At 42.2% G+C, this 6,823-nt stretch overlaps 1 non-coding gene across 1 annotated transcript; it reads right to left on the minus strand.

Annotated features, from left to right (window-relative positions):
- Window positions 1-278: 278 nt before the first annotated feature.
- Window positions 279-385, minus strand: LOC141636100 (small nucleolar RNA R71). Its single transcript, XR_012540736.1, has one exon. It is a non-coding gene; the product is annotated as a small nucleolar RNA R71 (small nucleolar RNA).
- Between the last annotated feature and the right edge of the window lie 6,438 nt (window positions 386-6,823).

Consider the following 6,823-nt stretch of genomic DNA (forward strand, 5'->3'; position numbering starts at 1 on the left):
ATGTGAAGGCCACTTTGTTGAAACTAGTCCAGGGAAACCAATTCGGAGGGGGAGCCACCGAAAACCCCAATGAACATCTTAATGAATTCTTGGATAGTTGTGACATGTTTAAGGCAAATGGAGTGTCGGAGGATGTCATCCGCCTTAGTCTCTTTCGTTATTCCTTGAGGGGGAGTGCTAAGGAATGATTGAAGAGTTGTGAGCCCGATTCTCTTAGGACTTGGGATGATGTCTCCAAGGCCTTCTTAAACAAGTACTTCCCACCACAAAGGACCGCAAGAACCAAGAGTGAGCTTCAAGGCTTCACCCAACATGATGATGAGACCCTTTACGAGGCATGGGAAAGGTATAAAGGACTCCAAAGGTTGTGTCCTCACCACGCAATCGGAGATGATGAGTTGATCAACAAATTTTATGAGGGGTTGAGCAATGAAATGAAAATGAACCTAGATTCCGGCTCGGGAAAGGGGGCATTGGACAAAATTGATCACAAGACGGCCAAGGAACTTATTGAGCAAATGGCTTCCCGAACTTTTCATTGGAATAATGATAGACACAAGAGGAAGGGAAAGTCAACCGTTGAGTCGGCTAATAATGTTAAGGTCAAAGGGTTGATAGAGGAACTCAAGCAACAAATTGCTTTGTTGAACTCTAGTAACACCACAAGAAACTCTTCATCAAATTGGTCTCAAGTGTATTGTTGTGAGATTTGTGGAGATCAAGGGCATCCACCAAATGAATGTCCTTTGATGATAGGAGAAACAAAGTGTATGGAGGAAGTGAATGGAGTGTGGGAATCAAGTCCGACTAGACAAGCTTTCAACAACAATCAATACCATCCCGGAATGAGAACCCACCCAAATTCTTCCTATGGCTCACAAAATGTCCAAAACCCCAATTTCCATCAAAAACAACAATTTACATCAAATTTCCAAGCCCAAAAGCAAAATCCGACCTTTCAACTAACACCACCATTTCAACCACTTAATCAACCTAACAAACAACCATTTCACCAAAATTCCCAACCTCTCCAACAATCCACCCAACCCAAAACAAACATGGAGCTCATGATGGAGCAATTGATGAATATCTGTAGATACCCGTATCCGTTGATATTGGAATTTATAGAGAACCCGACAAACACCCGATGATGATAGGACACATGTATTCTTTAATTGTCATTGTCATTATTTGGGTTCGTTTTACGATGTAGAATGGGCGTCGTCGATGAAGTATTTTATTAATTTAAATGATATTTAAATTAATGTTTTTTTTTAGTGAGTTCATTTTATTATTTTAAATGATATTTAAATTATGGTTTTTTTGAGGTGAATTCAATTTATTTTATTTTATTTTGAATTTATTTTCCCAAGTTTATTTTATTGAAAATAAAATAAATAATTGATTTGAAAAATCATTTTATGAATATATTTGATTTGAAAAATCATTTATTTTAATGTGTTAATTGATTTGAAAAATCGATTTTAAAAGCGAAGAAAACTCGTTTTAGAAGCATGTTTTTGAGCTCGATTTTAGCTCGGTTTTTGGGCCCGTTTTCTTTACGAGTTGGCACGAATATCGAGTACATTAACCAACCTAAGCCTCTACCCATCCAACCCAGTTCGAACCCCCATAATCACGGCCCAAATTCCATCCCCAAATCGTCCCCAACAGCCCGCACTAAACCGAGCAGCCCCCCTGTTTTGGCAGCTCAATCCCGAGCCCAAAACCCGCTCCAAACACTACCAAGACCCGTACCCATTAACCCTAACCCATACCCTAGTATCCTACCCATATTATCCTAGCTTAATCACCAAGAAAACCCCTGTCAAACCCTCACAAAAGCTGCTGGACAGCAGCCAAGCGTGATGAAGCCCGACTGCCTCTCCCTCTCTTTTAACCTACTTTAACTCCTTATAAATACCACCCCTTCACCATAAATTCATTCCTCGAAGTTCTCCATATATCCTAACATCACCCACAAGCTTTAAACCTCAGAAACAAACCCTAATTGCCTCCCAAAAACCCTAAACAAAACCGACACACAAACTGAACTGTTTGTGTGTCCTCCTCGAAAAGCAACTCGTTCCTCTATCAAACCTCCATCAAAATTCGATTTTCTTGTTCCTAATTAACCACATAACATCCATATACACATTAGACAAAGATTTACGAGCCAAATTGCCCTTGAGAGTACACGAAATCCCTCGAAAAACAGAGTGTTATACACTCTGTTTTCGCGGTTTATTCTTGTCTGTCCAGTTCTGTTTGTGCTCGTTTTTCGTGCCCAATAACCCAAAACGAGCAGGGGTTGCTTTAAGATCCCTGTTCTCCTCTCTTTTTAGTTTTCAAAACATCTTTTAAATCGAATTTTAAATCGTGAAACGAGGGAGATATCATCGTTTGAAAGTTGCTGTCCAGATTTGTCAAAAAACGCGTGTTGCTTTATTTCTTCGTCGACGACGGCCTCTCGAGATAAAATCTACCATCGATTACGACCCAAGACGGTGTCAACGATATATGTAGGTTGAGGGTGCATCAAATCCTCCTCTTTTCCCTTTTATTTTGTTTGTTTTATGTTTGTTTTTTATTGTCTCGTTTTATTTCGTTTATCGTTTTGTTTATTGTTTAATTAACTATGAAACTAGTTTAGTCCGAGTATGAGTTAAAGTACCACCATGAGCACCCGCGTTGACTTGAGATGGGAAAATAAACCGCTACTTCAGTCGGTCGTACACCCCCGTCTCATTTACATATCCTCGTGTTCAAGGTAGGGCATAAATAAAACGAATTTCTAACTTCGCTCTTCGCTTTTGACCCCTTTGTGATTTCGGCCAACTCGACACACCCTAGGACTCGTTGTATGTTAGTTTAACCTCTGATTGTTAACATATGACGTATTTAGATGACATTAGATTAATTTAATAACCTAATTAGACATGTTAGGTGGCATCGACGTACCTTTTAAAATCGATTAACGACTCTATAACCTAATTGAATACATCTTTCTTATCACTTGATTTCTCGCTAACATAGGAGTGCGTGATTAGCACCTTCCTATTAACACTCGACGAGTAAGCATTAATCTTATGATATTGTGACCTAATTGGACCCTTTAGGCCGTGTAGAATGCACACTCGCGCGTTTCTTCTCAATCAATCAACCTATCTTATAACCCGTTTTCTAACTCGTTTTCTAATCCGATTCGCAATCATTCGATCTAACTAATGAACCTAACCTAGGAACTAGGATGGCCTTGTCTTGGCCGTGAGGGTGGCCGTTGGTTTGGGCCGTGAGTTGGCCGTGTCTCCCGTCTTTCTCATTTCGTTTTTCTTTCCTTGTTTATCATTTGTTCTTTGTTGTTTTGTAGCTTGTAATTTATAGTTTGTTTATCGAGTTGTAATTTTCGAGTTAGTTTTCTTTTATCGAGTCAAAAACCTCTTTCAAAAAACCTTAGTCTTGTTTGGTTAGACGGTTGTTCCCCAATGCTTGCAGGAGCGTAGTAAACCGCATGTTGTTTAAAGCAACATGGCCCGGTTTATGCTAATGCATGCTTTGGTGCGTAGCCCTATGTCTAATTCGATAAGATTAAGTGAAAGCACGCATTACGAAGAGTGACCCAAGGCCGTGTGTCATGTAGGCCGTGAGTCACCCCTTTGTGCACGGTTTTCTAGGCCGAATGGCCGTGTATTGCGTCGTGTGTATAGCGTTGTATTTAGATCGAGTTGTATCTTTAATTTATCGTTGCGTCGGCATGAAATGCCTGGTTTGTAATAGGTAGATCCCAACGGCTCCCCCATTCCCCCTAAGCCTTGTTTGCTTTCGTTTATATGTTTGCTTAGATCAATCAACCCACATGCTAAATTACAACTTTGACAAAGTTAGTTTAGTTGCATCCAAAACGACATAGAAATTGTTGTCACATGATAGGGTTAAAACAACGTTTGCATATCATACATCGTAGTAGCTATGACCTTGTTTGAAATCCGACACTTGACTTAGTAGAGGCCGTTATTGACGGGCGGGGTTGGGTGTCCTTATGGGCTTCCCAACACGTACCCTCACCCCTTACTCAAGATCTATGGTTTGTGGATCCGTCTAAATACCATTGGATTACGAGAGTCATTCAAATCGAGTGATATAGGGTACAAGTCTTTATCTTTAATCACTCGTAGTCGATTGGCTTTATGCTTTTCGATGAAAGGCGTAAAGTTGGCTTGAACGGTTCCAAGTTCCCAAAAAACTTGGTGGCGACTCTAATTGGTCTTAATTCGATTCGAAAGAACCTCGAGTCGATTATGCCTGGTGTGGATCCCGCGGACGCAGTTCCCGAGGGCCTTGTCCACAGTTTGGCGACTCCGCTGGGGACAAGAGGACTAGTTACACTTTGTTTCTAGGGTCTTTTCCTCCGAGGTGAAACTTGAAAAGAAAGTGTTGGAAAGTAAAACATTACTCATAGTGCTACAATTCATGCATAAACCCTTAAGGACTTGCCCGGGCCGTCCCAGCGTTTCTTCGTGATGCGTGGGGGGCGACGTCCCACTATGCTAGGAAGCTGCACATTGCTCGCTTCCACTTCGCCTCGCGTGGTTCTTGATGGTGGGGACGATCTTCTAGGTACTTTACCTTAAGACACCTTGCTCTATAAGACCGCAAAAGGATGGAGGGCATAGACCTTCTTATAGATGACTTGCCGAGACTTAGAGATGTCTAGGAGCATACATCCTTGTAACATGAGAATGACAATGTGCAATTTGTTTTCCCGAGTCTTTTTTCGAAAATTCCCATGTCCTTTTCAAAACCGAACTTTTGAACAACTTACTTTCAAAATAGCATGGTTTTAAAAACGCGGAATGCTGCCCAAATAGGACTAGAAATTTCGGCCCAAAATGAGCTTTTATAGCCGGCATGCTGCCCATTTCAAATCTCATTTTCAAATCAATCCTTCGTTTTTCAAAATCAATCCAAAATGCCTCTCGAACCTCAACCAAGCATGAAATGCGTCAAGTTGTGTCCGGGTCATGGCCGTGTTAGGCCAGGTGTGTTTCGTTCTAAGAGTCTAGAACACGACCTTGTTGGGTCACCCAAGCTCACCTCTTGGGCTTTGAGTCATGTTGGTCGACCTTTTGGTCTAGGATAGTCCACAAAAAACGTCCAAGCTAGGCCCTTTAGGACGTTTCACTCGAACCCATGGGCTATGTCAGACCGATCACGGGTTTAGTCACACCAAGTCCAGTTTAGAATCGAGTTATGACAGTTTGAGTCATGTCGTTTTGTCGAGTCTAAAATGAACCGATGTCTAAATCAAACCGTGAGTCGAACCCTTGTTTAGTCAATCTCAAGTCGAGTCTTTGTTTGAGTCAAGTTGGGGTCGAGTCCTTAAGTGTGCAGGGGGCTCTTACTTTAAATATTGACTCGACAGGGTTTTCTTGTAGAAAGGCCGCCCAAAACCCGACGTCAAGCAATGGAAGATGCTGTTAACAAACTCACCGAGGCCGTGAACCTCATGATGACCCGAATGGATGCAATCGAATCTAAGCCGGGTGAAGATTCCCCTCCACCACTGACTGATCTGGAAAAACGGTTCAAGTTCATCGAAGACTGTTTGAAACTCTCCCAGGGGAAGAACATTCACTATGAGAATGCTAGGGCCTATGCCCCAGTTCAGGATAAATTGCCCACGAACATGGTACTCACTGACATCCCAAAGTTTAAGGGCACAGAAGATCCAGTCCACCATGTTAAGGCCTATAAGGGGTACTTAGCACTCGAAGGGAGTACCGCCGACATGCTCTCTGAAATTTTCGCTCAGTCCCTGGATGAACACCCGAAGGCGTGGTTCTATAATCTGGACCTTAAGAACTTCCCCACTTTCGAAGATATTACGGTGGAGTTCTGTAAGCACTATGCTGACAACGTCGAGATTCAAACCAACATAAGAACTTTGGAGGTTATGACACAAAAGGAAAAAGAGGGCTTTACTGAATTCCTCGCAAGATGGCGCGCTGAAAGCGTGAAACTAGCCAAAAAGCCTGATGAAGTTGAAATGGTAGATAAGTTCGTAAAGAATTTACGACCTGTTTACCGTAATGCTCTGAAATACCAGAATTTTGGTTCTTTTAAAGAATTGATAAGAATCGGGATAAAGGTAGAAGATGATGTCATAAGGGCAGAGGCTGAAAAGCCGAAAGGGTACCAAGGGGCCTCATCGTCTAAGGCCAAGGCCCCAGCAACGACCCATATTGATGAAGCCATCAATCTCTTAGAAGGGCAACCGAAGAAGTCGCAGCGCCAAACACCTAGGGCATTCACCGATATCGGATGCACTTATACATACGCTCTCCAAAGGCTCATAGCCCAAGGAAAGCTGAAGCCTATTGGTCCAACTCCGGACCCTCCTGCTGAACAACAAGGCAAATGGTACAAACCAAATGCCTACTGTGCCTTTCATCAAGGGAAAGGCCACGATACTGAAAGGTGCTATCGACTGAAGCACGAAATCCAAGACATGATTGAGAATGGAACACTCCCGATCCCAACTGTTAAACCCAATAACATCACCAATCCATTTGCCGATCACGCCAACTTTGTTTCTGTTGAAGACAATGTCGATTATTCTCATCTTATCCGCCCATGTCACTGGAAAGCGGTGTTTATCGAGAAAATATTTGTGGATTGCTCTAAATTTTTGCCAAGCCCGAAGAATGAAATTCAAATCGGGAGTCTTGCTCTAGAATGTACTCCTCTCGTTAACGAAGTTAATAAAAGACAATTCGATTCACCAACCTTCATCACTGGCATAGATCCTCAGAGGACTACCTCA

Source organism: Silene latifolia, chromosome Y (assembly GCF_048544455.1).
Source record: "Silene latifolia isolate original U9 population chromosome Y, ASM4854445v1, whole genome shotgun sequence".
NCBI lineage: Eukaryota > Viridiplantae > Streptophyta > Magnoliopsida > Caryophyllales > Caryophyllaceae > Silene > Silene latifolia.